Here is a 17,852-nt window from a genome sequence, read left to right as displayed (position 1 = left end):
ACCGACTGAGCCACCCAGGAGCCCCCCTGGTCTTTTAAAAAATGTTTGTATATTTTGAGAGAAAGAGAGTGTGTGTGCACACATGTGGGGAAGGGGCAGAGAGAGAATCCCAAGCAGGCTCCTCTCTGTCAGGCAGAGCCTGACTCTGGGCTTGAGCCCACGAACTGTGAGCTCATGACCTGAACTTTAATCAAGAGTTCGACGCTCAACTGACTGAGCCACCAAGGCTCCTCTGATTTATCCTGATCTTAAAAAGGAAAAATAAAAGACAAAAAGAATCCAACATACACAATAAGCACATACTCTCTCAAATACAGAATATTTTAACCTTACGTTGTTTTTTTTTTTTTTTCTAAGTTAAGGTGAAGGAAATGAAAGAAAAGGGCCGTAACCTCCGGCCTTGGAAATGCCAACCTTAATGGACTGAGTTTGAATATTATTCGCTGATACTCCACAAGGAAGAAAATCCCAATCTCAGTTGCCTGGATGAATCTGGAGTCCAATCATTACAAATAGCTGCCTGATGTCTATGTGGCAATGTGGATGGAAGTAGAATCATTATACTGGAAGCACCTGATGAAGGGATCGAATCAAATATTTAGAAATCACGTTGTTATACCCCCTCCCCCGTACTTGACACACGTAGGTGCTCAGGATATGTGTTCAATGAATGAATGAAATACATCAATGTGTTGTAGGTCAGGTTATTCCAGACTTTGTATCAGAGGCATAGAAGTGTCGGAGACCATGGCTCATTTGAGAAACAGAAGGAAGTTCGGCGGATCTGAAGTATAGAGTGCTCTGTGGTGCAGGTGAGACAGACGCTGGGCAGGTGAGGCCAGATCACCGAGGGTTTCACATGTTATTCGGGGGTTTGGGATCTTATCCTGGAATTGAAGGCGGGGGGGGGGGGGAGGGGGTTGGAGAAGGAGTAAGAAAGGATCTGAAGCTGGGGTGGGCTTTTAGGTCAGGTGGGGTAACAGGATTATCTTCGTGTTTTAGAGACGACTGTGGCTTCTGGTGTCAAATGGATGAGGAGAGGAGCATTGGGAGGCCACCGGGAGGGGACAAGCCTAGAGGTAAGGTGTCCTGTGGGGAGGCAGTTGTGCACACAGGATGAGGGCCTGAGCTTGGCGTTGGTAGCAAGACAGATGGAGAGATGTTAAGTACCGAATGAGCCAGTGAAGAGGTCCTGAGAGAAAAGAGTGAAATTAGCACTCCCCTCCCACCCCCAGCAAAACCCAATGACATTTACCAGCTAATCAAGTAGAAAACAGAGCCCTGTGATAGCAGCAGCAGTGAGAAATAGCCCAGGGGTTAGTTGACAGTAAATCTAATATTCGTTGGCTGTGATATAGCCGTCAAGAAAGCAAATGCCATCTTAGGGAGCTCTGAGTAGAAACATCTAGTGTCTAGACAAGGGATGTGACTGTCCTGGTCTGCTCTGTACAGAAGGGTCTGTGCCCTGGGGTTGGGGGTTGGGTGGGGGGGAGAGAGACTCGTTTCCCACCTTCCACTTGGGAAAGCTATAAAGGAATTGGCGTAAACTCGAAGGAGAGACTTGAACTCCGTTCTTTGTAACAACAGAGCCTGGAAGAACTGTGGGGCCAGATTTGCCTTCAAATTGTTGGACCCCCGTGGGAAGAGGGGCCAAGCTGCCTTTGTGTGGTTTCAAGGGGGTAGAAGTTACCAGGGGGCCGGTTTCACTCAGTCTCACGCGACCCAAGTGGCGGTCCGTGGTGCCAGTGAGTGCTTGTCACCAGAAGTTGTCCAGCCTGGAGGGCAGAGCCCCTGTACGTGGGACAAACAACAACAACAACAAAACACAAGCGAGACACACAGCAAGGCGGGGACAGAGTCAGCGGATGACCTTCGAGGTTCTTGCTGACCCTGTGATGTGTGAGTTGTGGCCAGGACGGTGTACATTTCGCAGCGGCCCTGCTCAGGGATGAGATGGACAACGGTACCTCTCTCATTAGCTTTTTAAGTATTCGCTTATTCAGAATAGGTCGTGTGGGGGTCGGCAGACCAGGTGAGTTGCAGCCTTGAAATCACTGAACTTGGCGCGGGGGGGGGGGGTTGGGGGTGGGGGGAGCCCGGGCGAAGCCTCTCAATCGTCAGGAGCAACCGCGCAGTGGGATCAACTTTGGCTGCAGCTCCGCCGCACGAGAGGGGCGGGGTTAACTTGAACGGGTCCTCAGGAGAAGGCGATTGGCCCCGGGGGATTCGAAGGGGCGGGACTAGCCCATCGTTGCCATTGGTCCAGAGGGCGAGTTGAGGGATCGCAGCCAGGGGGCGGAGCCGGCGAGGGCCGGCAATTGGCTAGGCGAGAGCCCACCAAGCGGTGGGAGGGAGCCGGCGGACGGACGGGCGGGTGGGCGAGCCCGCTGCCGGGAGCCGGGATCCCGGAGTCGGGAAGCAGCCGCGGCGAGCTCGCCAGGGCCGCAGCGGGGCGAGGGGGCGCACGGGGCGTTGGCATCGGGGCGCGCGCGTGCGTCGCCGGCTTGGACGCGGCCATTCAACAGCTGGCCTCGCGGGCCACAGTCGCAGAGAGCGATCGAGAGCGTTGGCGGTTGCGACTGCGGCGGCCGGGAAGAGGCGGCGGCGGCGGTCCCGTTACCTCAGCGGAGACCCGAGCGGAGGCGCAGCGGCCCCTCAGGCTCCGGGTAAATGCCCTCCGCGGCTCTCGCTGACAGGCAGCCACGTCCCGCTGCGTCTCTCGGGCCCCCGCCGGCCGCCCCGGCCTAGGCGAGGGGGGGGGCGGGGTGGGGGGGGGGGAAGCTCTGGTACCGCTTCGACCGGGCCACGAAGGACCCTCGGTGGAGATTGGGGAGGGGAGGCGCGGGAGGCCCGGGCCGCCCCACCTGCCCCCACAGAGTCGGGCTTTCCAGAGATGCGCCTGGGCTCTTCCCCTGGTCCTCTCCCTTCTCCCTGGACCGCGCCGGGCCCCGGCGCCGCACTAGGGGGCGCTCAGGGGCCACCTCAGGCCGCTGCTCCGACAGAGGTCACTCGAGGCGCTCCCCCGGGGTACGCCGGCGGCGGCTTCCCGCTTCTGGGAACCGAAGGTGCCCTCTTCTGTTCGAGGTGGGGGCCGGGGCCGCCCCCCCCTGCCCCCGCTGCCGCCCCCGCGCCCGGCCCCGTCCAGTTAACGGGGCCCCGCGGGTGACCGGGTCCCTTTGGCTTCAGGGACTTGTCAAGAGTGTCACTTGAGGTGTTCCGGGGCGGCGGGCGGGATAATCCCTTCCCCTGTCTGACTGGGAGAGCCGGACTCCCTCACGGGGCCCGAAGCACCGGGTCCCGAGGTGGGAACCGGGTGGGGGGGCGGGGGGGCAGGGGTCAGGGAAGGGGGGGCAGGGGGCGGGGCGAGGGGAAGAAGCGGTGGGGGGGGGAGGCCGAAACTGTGGGAGAAACTGCCGTCCCCGAACTCGGGGCAGGGTGGGCGGGGGGAGACGGGGTAGCCTCGGCCCTGGGGACCCTCGGCTTTGCGTGTGGCGTCCTGCCCTTTTTGCCGTTTTTTCGGAAGGCGGCCGTTCCCGGAGCACTTTTGATCGCGGCCGACCCTGAGGCGCGGCTCCCAGCGCCCGGGGCGGGTCGCCTTGGGGGGCCTTTTCGGTTTCTCGGGGTCTTTTCTCGTTTGAGGGTAAAGGTTTCGAGGGTGGCGCCCATTTGGGGCCGTTTGCCCGCCGGCCTCTGAGGTAACTTTCAAAGTTCGTGCCGTTGACCTAGCGTGAACTTGGGCGGCGCGCGTGGGGCGTTCATGCTGAGGAGATCCCCGCCTTGGGCTAATCTAGTTGGGATCCCCCAAGTTCTGGTTTTTCGGTTGCCTTTCTTTTTTTTTAAAGCTATTTATTTACTTATTTCCGAGAGAGAGAGAGAGAGAGAGAGAGAGAGAGAGAGAGAGAGAGAGAACAAGTGGGGGAGGGGCAGAGAGAGACAGGGAGACAGAATCTGAAGGACGCTTCAGGCTCCGAGCTGTCGGCACAGAGCCCAAAGGGGGATGGGGGTGGGGTGGGGGAGGATGGGGGTTGGGGAAAGTGGGGGGCTGGGGCTCGAACCGACAAACCGTGAAATCATGACCTGAGCCTAAGTCTGAGGCTTAACCGACTGAGCTACCCAGGCGCCCCTAAACCCACCCACTTTAAAGTGAAGCCCCTGTACCCACCCACGTTATTTTTTTTTAATGTTTATTTATTTGGGGGGGGGGGGTAGGGGCAGACAGGGGGGCAGAGGATCCGAAGCGGGCTCTGTGCTGACAGCAGAGAGCCCGATGTGGGGCTCGAACCCACAAACCGTGAGATCATGACCTGAGCCCAAGTTGGACGCTTAAGCGACTGAGCCACCCAGGCGCCCCCTTTTGGTTGCTTTTTAAAGAATACGGCATTCCAGGAGTCACATTTTTCTGTGCCCTGCTGTTTTTGGGGGGGGGGGGGGATCTCTCAAAGCACGGAGTCACTGGAGGCATGGAGTAAATTGCATGAAGGGGTTTTTACCCCGACTCCTGTTAAGCGCAGAGAAAAGTGACAGTGGAATAAGCCTGCTGGCCCCGGTGCCCAGGGAATCCCAGCTAGCATACATATCAGAGAATGAATGGCACTGATTTGAGGGGGAGTAACACTGGGGGGAGGGGGCCTGCAGAGGCCATCTTAGCTCCTGTCGTGAGTCATGGGCTTTCCGTGAGTCAAGGGCTGTCCCTGGGTCAGCCTTAGAGGGGTGTGCTTCAGCCTGCACGATATTTTAGAAAGCCATTGGATTAGGGGTCAACAGTGAAAAACCAAAAGATCTTGGGGCACCTGGCTGGCTCAGTCGGTGGGGCATGTGACTCTTGATCTCGGGGTTGTGAGTTCGAGCCCCACGTTGTGGGTAGAGATTACTTAAAAAGAAAGAAAGGTGGAACTAGAGGGTATGATGCTAAGGGAAACCAGTCAGTCAGAGAAAGAGAAATATCATGGGATTTCACTCAGATATGGAATTTAAGAAACAAAACAGATGAACATAGGGGAAAGGAAGGAAAAATAAGATAAAAACAGAGGGAAGCAAACCATAAGAGACTCTTAAATACAGAGAACAAGCTGAGGGTTGCTGGTGGGGAGGTGGGGGGGGGGATGGGCTAAATGGGGGATGGGCATCAAGGAGGGCACCTGTTGGGGTGGGCACTGGGTGTTACAGTAAGTGATGAATCACTAAATTCCACTCCCAAAAGCATTATGACACTATATGTTAACTAGCTTGGATTTAAGTAAAATTTAAAAATTTTTAAAAAGATAAAAACTGAACGATTTCAATAAAAGCCAGGATTTCCAGTTTCTCTTGGAACACCAGAAGGCTTGATCTGCATCTTGCCTGCGGAAGGTGGATGCTAACTGCTTTAGCGGGGGTCTGAGTGTCCCACATCCCCCCCAGTCCTGGGACCTACCGGACCACTGACCCAGACCACCGCTTGAGGGAGACAAGCCCCCCCTCGGGAAGATTCTGATTCAGGATTAGCTTCTTGTCCTACTGTGTAGTTAGAGAATTGCTGGACACGCAGCAGAGCTGACTCTGTGAAAGGCGAATAAACGTGCCACACGGGGATGTCGTGGGTGTCACTGGGGACGGTCTGATGGTCAGACTCTGAGCCCTATCCAGAGGTGGTAACCTCTCTTCTGGACTGGGGTTTTGAATCCTGCTGTGCTAGGGACCCAAAGAGGCATTTGGGCTGGCCTTGCCGTTCTCCTTCATCCTTCAAAAAAAAAAAAAACCCCATTAATCGAGAAGTCCCCAAAGGCACTCCATGTGTTCTGGGTGGATAGGTGCGAGCCATTTCTGCCTTGCCATTTGGGGTGGAGCGTTCTCCCTTGTGTCGGTCTGTCCAGGCGCCGCAGGACGTCTAGCCCCCCTGACTCCCAGATTGCCACGTGGCAGCAGTGCCCTTCCCTGTGCCAGCCCCTGTGACAACTACAACCGGCTGTTCCTACGCGTGTCCCAACACTCTTGAAGGGGCGTTCAAAACCCCCTGGATGCGTATCCCCAGGAATTCGAACACTCATTTCAAGCGAAAGGCTGTTCGAACCCTTTCTGCTTCTCGGTGACCCAGAAATATCCTCTGCTTCATCACTCACCGTTTTCTTCCTCGGCTTCCAGTTAATCGTCTTCATTCCTTTTTCTCTCTAGACTCGGATCTTCGAGGGCGACTTCTTGCTGTAGCCCCCAAAGGGTCTCAAACGGAATCGTCACTTGGTAGGTACACTTGGTTGATCTCGACGACATTCGCTCACTGATAGCTCTGAGAGCCTGCAGGGGCACACGGGCCTGCTTTTCAGCATCTCACTGTTCCTCTTTAGGTTTTCCTAGGTTCAGGTTTAGCACTCTGAAGTTCCCGCGACGTGCCAGGCACCATTCTAGGCTCTGAAGATAAACTGGTGACCCAGACAGAGGCCGGTGCCTGCCCTGGTGGAACTTCCAGACTAGGGGTGGGGGCGGGGCAGATAAAAACCATGTTAACAAACGCACGTGATAATCGAGCATTTCAGTGTCACGCTGAAAATAAGATGGGGTGCTATGCTTCAACATGACAGGGGGCGGGGGGAGCCGTGCTATTTAAGATAGTGTTCTGGGAAGGCTTCTCTGAGGAGGTGGCATTTGAGCCAAATGTGAGAAATGAGAAGAAGCCAGCCGTGAGAAAATGTTAGGGGAGAGAGCACTTCAGCCAGAGGGAACCGGAAGTGCAAAGGCCCTGTGGCGTGAACTTGGATCTGCGAGGAACGGTAAGAAGGCTGGATGGAGAGAGAACAGGGGCAGTAGGGGAGAAGGGGCACACAGTGTGTTGAGCCGGGTGGGCAGGGGCTGGGTTTTGAGGGTAAGCAGTTTGAATTTTGTTCAGAGCATGATGAAAAGTCACTGGAGGGTTTTAGACAGAGTGACACAATCTGACTTGAGGTTTAAAAAAAAATCGTTTTGACCGGCACTTAGCATAGACTCTATGGGGCAAGGACGACAAGGAGAGACTGGTTGGGAGGCTGTGGCAGTCATCCAGGTTCCAGATGGCGCTGGCTTGGACCCGGGGAGCAGCAGCGGTGATGGAGGTGGCCTTGGAACGTGGTAAAGGTGGGATCAGAAGGACTTGCTGAAGGGTTGAATGTGAGCGGGAGGGACACAGGGACAGGTCCTGGTTTTGAGCCTGAGCTCCTGGGAGGTGGGTGGCTGTGTTTAGGATGATGGGAATCGCTGGGTGGGGTGGGGGGTCAAGTTTGAGGTGGGGGGCAGTTGGGAGGGGCATGGAAATGAAGAGATCTGTTGCACTTGTTAGCCGGGGATGCGAACGAAACCTTCAGCTTGGAGACGTTGAAGAGGCTGTTGGACGTCAGCGTAAGCTGAAGCCAACCTTTACTTTTTACTTAATTTAAGAAAAATGAGATGCGAATTCAAGCCACTTCAAGTTGCCGTTACCTACCAATAAAGGTAGCAGAAATAAAAATGGAAACGATCCAGTGTCAGCAAGCCTACAAGGGACTCGGGCACGTTAATACGGCTACGGTCGTGATAAATTGTCGTAATCCTTCACAAGAACAATTTGCCAATCTGTCATGAGCCCTATAAGCTCACTCCTGCCCCTTGACGTGGGAACACATTTTGAGGAAATAATTTGTTAAAAAATGTGCACAAAGATAGAGTGGTAGTGGTGCTCCTTTGGGAAGGGTAGTGCTCTTTCTCTTTTTTTTCTTTTCGAGAGAGAGAGAGAGAGAGAGAGAGAGAGAGAGGATGAGCCAGGGAGAGAGGCGGAGGGAGGGAGGGGGGAGAGAGAGAGAGAGAAGAGAGAGAGAGAGAGAGAGAGAGAGAGAATTTTTACCAGGCTCCACACAGCACAGAGACTGACGCGGGGCTCAATCCCACGACCCTGGGATCATGACCGGAGCCGAAATCAAGAGTCGGACTCTCAACCGACTGACCCACCCAGACGCCCCTGTGTAGTGCTCTTTCAATAATAATAATAATAAAGATTAATTGGAAAATGCAAATCCCTAGAGAAGGGGACTAGCTTACCAAATATATACTCAGTCTTTCTAGCACTTGTGTAGGGTTTCTCTCTATATGGAACTTCTACAGAAATTTGCTGTAGGCACGAAAAGTGAGCAACGTGTTGACCACCTCGACATCTGTTTTCGCTGTTTATGCTGAAAGTCGTAAATATACCGCTGTCTTATTTTTTTTTAACGTTTATTTATTTTTGAGACAGAGAGAGACAGAGCATGAACGGGGGAGGGGCAGAGAGAGAGAGGGAGACGCAGAATCGGAAACAGGCTCCAGGCTCTGAGCCATCAGCCCAGAGCCCGACGCGGGGCTCGAACTCCCGGACCGCGAGATCGTGACCTGGCTGAAGTCGGACGCTTAACCGACTGAGCCACCCAGGCATCCCTGTCTTATTTTTTTTAAAACCATTCCATCCTCTTTTGACTTTGCACTTCTTTCTGCCTGGCAGTGTTCTGTGGTCAAGATGCCACGACACAGCAGGCTGCCATGAAGAGTTCACATGCATTGTGGCTTCTCCAATCTTTCCTTCCTTGATCACATTTTCGCCATAAGGTATTGGGCGATATCCTCTTCATAGGACTCGTATTCAAATAAGTTTGCCTTGGGATTTTCAAAAGGTTGGGAAATACTGCTGCTTTGAGAAACTGCTTAGTCGTACCAAGCACCGGCTCACGGAGAGGTTGCTTTTCCCCGGTAGGTGGCGACTTGCGGGCAGGGATTTTGCTGGTAATTTTCAGACAGTGAAGGTAAAACTGAGAAGTAAAACACGGGTGCCTTCGTGAAACGCATTGCCCACGGATAATGTCCTGACTGTTCAGTGAGTGAGACAAAAAGAAAGCTACTCAGCCGCATTGCTTTAAATTCCTGGTAGCTTTTATTGTGTCACAAGAAGAGAAAGCAAGAAGTCTACTGTAGTAGCATTATGGTAAATTAATCCAAGATACAAAGTTGTGTTCCTGGCTGGAAGCGTCTGGAGAGGGGTGTTCAAGAATGTTTCTGGTGCTGAGAAGGGGGCAAAAGACCAAAGGACTGGTCAGCTGGCTCTGCTCACTGCTGTGTGCTTATTTAAAAAAAAATAGCTCCCCCCTCCCCACACCCCAAAAAAGCTCCCTTGCCCCTGTCCTCACCAATATATAGAGTTATGCCAATCCATTTGCATGGAAAGGCCTGCTACAAGTCTTTCTTTGGGTTGATTTTTTTTAGTGGCTTTAGAAACACTTTGCTTTTACAAACATTATCAGACAAAGGAAGCATTAGTATGACCTCTTGAAATAGGGACAAAAAAAAATTAAGACTAGAACTGCCATATGATGTAGCTGGTCTGCCATGAATATTTATCTGAAGAATATGAAAACACTAATTTGAAAAGACAGGCCCTCCTGTATTTATTGCAGCATCGTTTACAATAGCCAAGATAGGAAACAACCTAACTGTCCATTAAAGATGAATGGATAAAGATGATGTGGGAGATATGTATATGCACACACACACATACACACACACACACACACACACACACACACACACACAATGGAATAGTACTCAGCCATAAAAAATGAGATCTTGCCATTTACGACAACGTGGATGGACCTTGAGGGTATTATGCTCAGCAAAATAAGTCAGAAGGAGAAAGACAAATAGCATATGATTTCACTCATATGTAGAATCTAAAAACCAAACCGTATGAAAACAGGCAAACAAAACAAAGCAAAAACAAATCCATAGACACAGAGAACAGATCAGTGGTTACCACAGGGGAAAGGAGATGGGGGTTGAGCAAAAGGGGTAAAGGGGGTCAATTGTAGGGTGTTGGATGGTAATTAGACTTTTGGGAGTGATCGCTTTGTAGGGCATACGCATGTCATATTACAATGTTGTACACCTGAAGCTTACAGAATAAAACAATTTTCCTCCTATACCTTAGAACAGATTTTCTTTGAGTGCTGGCAGAAGAGATTCTCCCTCAGCAGGACTCCGGTATGGCCACTAATGTATCATTGCTGAATGGCTATGGCTCTCCAAAAGTCCCTTTTTGTCTGTTCCAAAAGCCCCCTGTGCCCCAATAAGCCCTCTAGGACCATCTTGATTTGGAAATTTAGTCATTCTGTGCGTCCTATATTGGCTCTATTCCTGTTACTTCAACACTGACTGCCACTCATTTTAATTATGTGACTTTTAGTTTTTTCAAGATCAGAGCATATGGTCAGCCTCAGTTTTAAAATTGCTGTTTGGGTTAAGGATGTGTCAAAACACGTGAATATTTATCCATGACCTCTTGGCTGGAGAGCCAGGGAATATTTCTATTTGGTCAAGGCTCACTGGGACTGTGTACTAGCCAGGAGCCTGGAAATTGGCTAGGTTGCTTTGATCCATATGCGTCTCGGCTGCCCCACTGCCTATAAATATGTTGATACAATTTTATACATCTGAAATGCTTTCAAAATGACTAACTTTAAGGTTCAAAGGCCTGGAAAAAAAAGAAAGGCAGCAAAGAACTACTTTGAAAGAGGATATGGAGTTGTGCAGATGGTCCTACTTTTTTCCCCACTGTTTTTAAAAACACGCCTCGTTGAAATGGCTTTGCTGGCACGCCGATAGCAAATATTTATGAGTGTGAGTAAAAGCTAGAGAGAATGAATGATGGACACTTATGCTTATGATTCAAATGCTTTTAAAGTTGTAAAGTTATACTTTTGATCTGAGAGCCCTGAGATGTAGCAGAGGAATCTCTCTAAGTATCTTCTGAGATGAAGGAAGGTATTAGAGGGACCTTGGATGCAGAATTTCTGGAATTTTCACTGCTGGTTAAAACAACCATTTTACACTTGAGAGAGCATCTCAAGACTGGCTTCTTTTGTCCGTTCTCTTATGCTACTGCGATTTGGTCAGCTTTGCCGCTGGGTATAGAGGCAAGGAAAAAGAGGCGGACAGATGACTAGAGAGAGCAATCTTTTTCTCTGAGAATCTGCTAGAAACGTCCTGGCATTGGGAGCGTGTTGAGTGAAATACCTTGGTAAAGCTGTATACACAAGATACTGCTGGAATGCACGCTGTGTAAACATTGTTGAATGACTACAATTTTTTAAGGTTGGAGGAGCTCTCGTTTGCCTCTGCAAAGCTGTTAAGGAATAGGTGGTCTCAGAAGTGTTGCTTTTAGGGGGGCCTGGCTGGCTTGGTTGGCCGAGCATGTGACTCTTGATCTTGGGGGGTTGTGGGTTCAAGTCCCATGTTGGGTGTGGAGATTACTTAAAAATGAAATCCTTCAACGAAGCAAAACAAAAAGTGTTGCTTTTATTTATTTATTTTTGAGAGGGGAGAGGGGCGGAGAGAGAGAGAGAGAGAGAGAGAGAGAGAGAGAGAGAGAGAGAGAATCCCAAGCAGGCTCTGTGCTATCAGCAGATAGGAGCTTGATCTCACAAACTGTGAGCTCATGACCTGAGCCGAAATCAAGAGTCTGACACTTAACTGACTGAGCCACCCAGGTGCCCCAATGTTTATTTATTTTTGAGAGAGAGAGAGAGCAGGGAGGGAGAAGCAGAGAAACAGGGGGACAGAGGATCCGAAGCAGTCTATGCGCTGACTGCAGTGAGTCTGATGTGGGGCTCGAACTCTTGAACCGCTAGATCATGACCTGAGCTGCAGTTTGTCAATCAACTGAGCCACCCAGGCGCCCCGATATATGTTTTTTAGACACGTTTTTAATGGAAGTATGATTGACATAGTGTTGTATTAATTTCAGGTGTACAACATAATGACTCAATGACTTTATACATTACTCAGTGCGCACCACGATAAGTGTGGTCACCATCTGTCACCAAAGAGTGCTATTACCATCTTATTGACCATATTCTCCATGCCTCAGTCTTTTTATTTTATTATTGTTTTGTCATCCCTTTTTATTGATGCGTAGTTAACATACAGTGTTATATTAGTTTCAGGTGTGCAATAAAATGATCCAACAATTCCATACACTGCTCAGTGCTCATCACCATAAGTACACTGTCAGTCCCCATGATCTATGTCGCCTCTCCCCCCACCTGCCGCCCCTCTGGCAAGCCTCAGTTTGTTCTCTGTGTTTAAGAGTCTGGTTTTTTGTTTGTCTCCTTTTTCCTTTGCTTTGTTTCTCAAGTTCCACGTATGCAGTAATCCCAACCTGAAATTTTATCCTGGGGAAATAGTTCAACAGAAGTTTGACTCTAGATTCACAAAGATACATATTAACAATAATAGCCCGTGTTTATTGTTTACTGTGTGCCACGCCCCGTTTTTAAGCGCTTTACAATTGCTCATTTAGTCCTTACATCAATGAAATGATACACTGTGGTGATACTTATACTAAATTGAGCAGACTGACATATGGATGGCTTACACAGTTTGCCCAAAATTACAGCTAGTAAGTGGTGAGAGTTGGGATGTAAACCCGGGCAGTGTGGCTCTAGAACCCACAATCTTATCCCTATACTGTATACTATAAAGGCATTATCCACAATAGAAACAAGGTGAAAATAACCCAGACCCTCCACAAGAGGAATGGTTCTATCAGTTATGGTGAGGTTCTTCGTAAACGAAACATTTCCAAACAATACAGCATGAGCTTAAGACTATTCAAATTCTTGGCATCATGCCCTGAAATTCTTTTTCACTCCATTCTCTAAATGAGGGTGTCCCCCTGGGTTGTGTCCTTAGCCATCTTCTTTCTGGATTTCTCTTTACCCATATGTGGCAAGTTACAATTTCCAAATCACTTTCTCATACATTATATCCCTTGATCCTTAAAGCCTCAGCTGACCCTGTAATATTCTCCAGATACTGCTCCATTTCTCCTCCTCCTCCTCCTCCTCCTCCTCCTCCTGCTCTTCTTCTTCTCCTCCTCCTTCTTCAGCTGTACGCCCAGTGTGGGGCTTGAAGTCATGACCCAAGATCAAGAGTCACATGCTCTACTGACTGAGCCAGCCAGGCGCCCCTGCTCCATTTCTTAAAATCCTAATCTACACACCATCTCTGCTTCTCTACTTCTTTTAAACTCTTCAACTTAATACAATCTGGATTTTGCCCTCAACAGTCCACAAGACCATGCTTGCTAAGATCACCAACAGCCTCTAATGCTGCCAAATTCAGTGGACACTTTTTTGGGGGGCCGGGCTGGCTTTGTTGGTAGAGAATGTGACTCTTGATCTTGGGGTTGTGAGTTCAAGTCCCACGTTGGGTGTAGAGATTACTTAAGAATAAAATCTTAAAAACATTTTTAGTGGACACTTCTCTATTCTCCCCTTACTTGACCTCTTTAAAATTTTTTTTAATGTTTATTTATTTTGAGAGAGAGACAGAGCATGAGCGGGGGAGGAGCAGAGAGAGAGGGAGACACAGAATCCAAAGCAGCCTCCAGGCTCTGAGCTGTCAGCATGGAGCCCGATGCGGGGCTTGAACTCACAAACCGTGAGATCATGACCTGAGCCAAAGCCGGATGCTTAACCGACTGAGCCACTCAGGTGCCCCAGTACCTTACTTGACCTCTTAGGAGTAGTCAACACCACTGACTAATCCTCCTTCTTGAAACACTTCTACATGTCTGGCTGCTTCTTCTGTCTTCTTCTTTTTTTTTTTTTTAATTTTTTTAAACGTTTATTTATTTTTGAGACAGAGACAGAGCATGAACAGGGGAGGGGCAGAGAGAGAGGGAGACACAGAATCTGAAACAGGCTCCAGGCTCTGAGCTGTCAACACAGAGCCCGACGCGGGGCTCGAACTCACGACCGTGAGATCATGACCTGAGCTGAAGTCGGACGCTTAACCGACCAAGCCACCCAGGCGCCCCAGCTTCTTCTGTCTTCTTGCTGAGCTGACTTCTAAATGTTAATTTTCCTCATGCTGACTTCTAAATGTTAATTTTCCATGGGGATTGGTTCTATGTTTTCTCATTCCCAGAGAAGCTCATCTACACCTGTCATTTTATTTATTTTTTAAAAATGTTTGTTTTTTTAATGTTTATTGATTTATTTTGAGAGAAAGAGAGAGAGTCAGAGAGAGAGAGAGAGAAAGAATCCCCAGCAGGCTCTACACCATCAGTGGGACCCCAATGCGGGGCTTGAACTCACGGAATCGTGAGATCATGACCTGAGCTGAAACCAAGAGTTGGATGCCTAACTGCTAAGCCACCCAGGCACCCCCCCCCCTTTTCTTTTAAAGTTTATTCATTTATTGTGAGAGAGAGTTAACTGTTTATTTATTTATTTTGAGAGAGAGAGAGAACGAGAGAGAGGGTGTGTGTGCATGGAGTCAGGGAGGGGCAGAGAGAGAGGGAGAGAGAGAATCCCAAGCAGGTTAGCCCTGTCAGCCCAGAGCCTGACGCCGTCTCGATCTCATCAACTGTGAGATCATGACCTGAGCCGAAATCGGGAGTCAGATGCTTAACGGACAGAGCCACCCAGGCGCCCCTACACCTGCCATTTTAAACATGATGTATTTGCTGAAGAATATTGCGTATAGAAAAAAAAAAAAAAACCCAAAGGCACAACCAAAAGTTCAGGGAAAACCCAAGGCACAGCGAATAGTTGTGTACACTGATGTGAATAGTTGTGTGAATAGTTGTGTTCACTGATGTACAGTTGGGAGACTGTCAGGAGCCACTGAAATTTTATAAAGAAGGAAGTCCTTGGTTAGCCAAAGGGCTATTCGGTAGAGTGGAACAATAACCCAAAGGGAAACAGACAAGAAATCGCATGGTCCCCAAGACAGATGAGAAAGTAGCAGCTTCAATCCCTTAGCAGCTTCAAGAAGAAAATGGAACCTGGCAACAATACCAAAAACAAAACAAAACAAAACAAAACAAAACAAAAAAAAACAAAAAACAAAAAAAAAAACCCACAAAAACTAGTGCCTCAGTGGACCATAGGTTCATTATGAACTGACATATGCCTCAGTATTTTTAAAAATGAAGATTGGAAAATTAGCTCCCTATTCTGGGAGAGTATTTTAAGATGAAATATTCATGAACATTTAATTTTAAAGCCCACGAACAACAGGGAAAGATATGAGGACAACTGTCTAATTCATTATTGTTACTATTTGGGGGAGCCAGGAGTTGGCCGTGGGGATTTTATTTTATTTTTTAAAAGTTTATTTATTTATTTAAGTCATCTGTACACCCGGCCTGGGGCTTGAACCCACCACCCCGAGATCAAGAGTCACGTGCTCCTCCGACTCGGGGCGGGGGGGGGGGGCTGCGTTGGGAACTTTAAAGGGATCATTATTGTTTGTTTGTTTGTGTTTTTAAGACCAATCTTGGGAAGGTCAGAAAATAGCTTAGGTGCTTCCTAATCCAGGTGTAGGGTCTTATCCCTGGACAAAGAGCTGAGAACAATACTCTAGAGCAGAGAGGTCAAGGACTAGCACGCCAGAGAGTCCTGTAGATGTGTTTATTTGTACTCTGCACTGCTTTTAAATCGTTTCAATTGATTGCCAACATCTGAAAATCAGATTTCACGTAAGGACCTGGATTTCTGGTGCTTCTGGAAAACACGGGCGTTCTGGCCGATCCTGGCCCTTCTTCCCTCATTGCAGCTGGAGCTGAGGAGGACTTGCCCTTTGAGATTGGCCCGTTCCTCAGTCTCTGCTCAGTTTACTTTGTTCACTGAGACCGTCTTGCTGTTGGCTGTAGTCACCCGAGTTATGGCTTCTGCTGTAGAATTTACTGCTTATTTTTGCTTCAGTGTGAGACGGAAGCGATAGCCAGTTTTTTGAAAACTGTCAAAAACACGGTTCATCAAACACTTTAAAGTGGTATTTGGCTCATTTCTCTCCAAACTTGATAAGAGCCTTTTTTTTTTTTTTTTTTTTTTTTTTTTTTTACACTTCAGGAAAGTGGAGAGATGTGGGTAAAGTATAGAAATTTGTTTTGTTATGTAGAAATCATCCTTGTGAGGGGTGTGAGGCATATGTTAAATCTCAAAACGGTGATGATTTTTAGTCGTCTTTGTGAATTTAATTTTAAGTAGAAGAAATTTTTAAATAAGATCTATTTATACTGGTCATAATTTTAAACAAGTGACTAAAAATGCATCTATTAAAAGTTTGATTACATCAGTAAATGTGTCATTAAAAACTACTTTCCCGGGGTGCCTGGGTGGCTCAGTCGGTCGAGCGTCCGACTTCAGCTCAGGTCGCGATCTCACGGTCCCTGAGTTTGAGCCCCGTGTCAGGCTCTGGGCTGATGGCTCAGAGCCTGGAGCCTGCTTCCGATTCTGTGTCTCCCTCTCTCTCTGCCCCTCCCCCATTCATGCTCTGTCTCTCTCTGTCTCAAAAATAAATAAACATTAAAAAAAATTAAAAAGAAAAACTACTTTCCAAAAAATTCATAACTCAATTTCTGGACTTTATTCCTGTGCATACATAATTTGCACAAAATTATATCCAAATGACACTGTAATAAATGGCTTTGAGCAGGTTTGATTTTGTTTTTTAAAGTAGGCTCCCTGGCCAATGTGGGGCTTGAACTCATGACCCTGAGATCAAGAGTTGCATGCTCTACCAACTGAGCCAGCCAGACGCCCATGCTTTTTTCTTATTTTAAATTATTTCTCTAGGATAAGTTTCTAGAGCAGGTTACTTGATAAAGGAGATGAGAATTTTTATGATTCTTGGTTTGTTTGGCTAAATTATTCTAGAAAAAGATGATTTACATGGTCTCTAGCAAGATATGAAGATGCCTGTTTTTTTCTTCCCAAAACTCTCCCAGGAATTGGCTTTTATAACTTTTTATTCGTTTGTGTAAAGACTATTAAATGGAATTGTGTATCTATTTAGTGTTGAGAGAGAGAGAGAGAGACAGAGCGCGAGCAGGGGAGGGGCAGAGAGAGAGAGAGGGAGACACAGAATCCGAAGCAGCCTCTAGGCTCCGAGCTGTCAGCACAGAGCAGAGCCCGACGCGGGGCTTGAACTTATACAAATCACAAGATCATGACCTGAGCTGAAGACGTACGCTTAACCGACTGAGCCACCCAGGTGCCCTTGTAATTGTATATCTTGAAACGAATTAAGAGTTCGATACATGTATCAGTTAGCTATTGTTGTGTAACAAACCATCCCCAAACTTAGTGGCTTAAACAACAGGGATTTATTGTTTCTCACAAGTCTATAGGTTGGCAGGACTGTTGTACTTGCTCACGTGTCAGTGGTCAGTTGGTGGGTTGGCTGGGGGCTGGCTGGTTTAGGACATCTTCCGAAATCGAGAGTCAGATGCTTAACCAACTGAGACACCCAAGCGCCCTGACTCTATCTCTTGATAGCAGTAACTCAAAGTCACATCGCAGAGTGTAGATACGGGGCTGGGTGGAAACTTGCGATTACTTTTACAACTCTTATACCACCACATTCAAATGACTGTTGTCCTTCAAAGTTGTCATCTTTCAAAGCTCTGCACTCATTCCAACGATGTACCCACGAATTAAAAAAGCAAGAATCAGAGCCTTTATTAGAATCTCCTTTTTTGGGGGGAGGCGGTTATAAGCCAGTTAAGAAAATCAGTTTGGTTTTTATAGTCAACCATTTTATTCAATGTTCTTGATTCTAGGTTATTTTTTTTTAATTTTTATTTATTTTTGAGACAGAGACAGAGCATGAACGGGGGGAGGGTCAGAGAGAGGGGGAGACACAGAATCCGAAACAGGCTCCAGGCTCCGAGCTGTCAGCACAGAGCCCGATGCGGGGCTCAAACTCACAAACTGTGAGATCATGACCCGAGCCAAAGTCAGACGCTTAACCGACTGAGCCACCCAGGCGCCCCAATTCTAGGTAATTTTTGATAATTTCTAAATATCAAATTCACGATAAAAGAATTTCAAAATTGA

The 17,852-nt window shown here is 48.3% G+C and overlaps 1 protein-coding gene across 1 annotated transcript in view; it reads left to right on the top strand.

The window, feature by feature from the left end:
• The first annotated feature begins 2,352 nt into the window (after window positions 1–2,352).
• Window positions 2,353–17,852, top strand: part of LOC101092340 (A-kinase anchor protein 17B) — a 29,362-nt gene continuing 13,862 nt past the window's right edge. Inside the window, exons 1-2 of the mRNA XM_023249040.2 lie at window positions 2,353–2,666; window positions 6,151–6,216. The gene's annotated coding sequence lies outside the window, so the exon portion shown is untranslated. The remainder of the gene's footprint in view (window positions 2,667–6,150; window positions 6,217–17,852) is intronic.

This window comes from Felis catus, chromosome X, assembly GCF_018350175.1.
Source record: "Felis catus isolate Fca126 chromosome X, F.catus_Fca126_mat1.0, whole genome shotgun sequence".
NCBI classification, from domain to species: domain Eukaryota; kingdom Metazoa; phylum Chordata; class Mammalia; order Carnivora; family Felidae; genus Felis; species Felis catus.
This window is presented reverse-complemented; position numbering and strand designations above follow the sequence as displayed.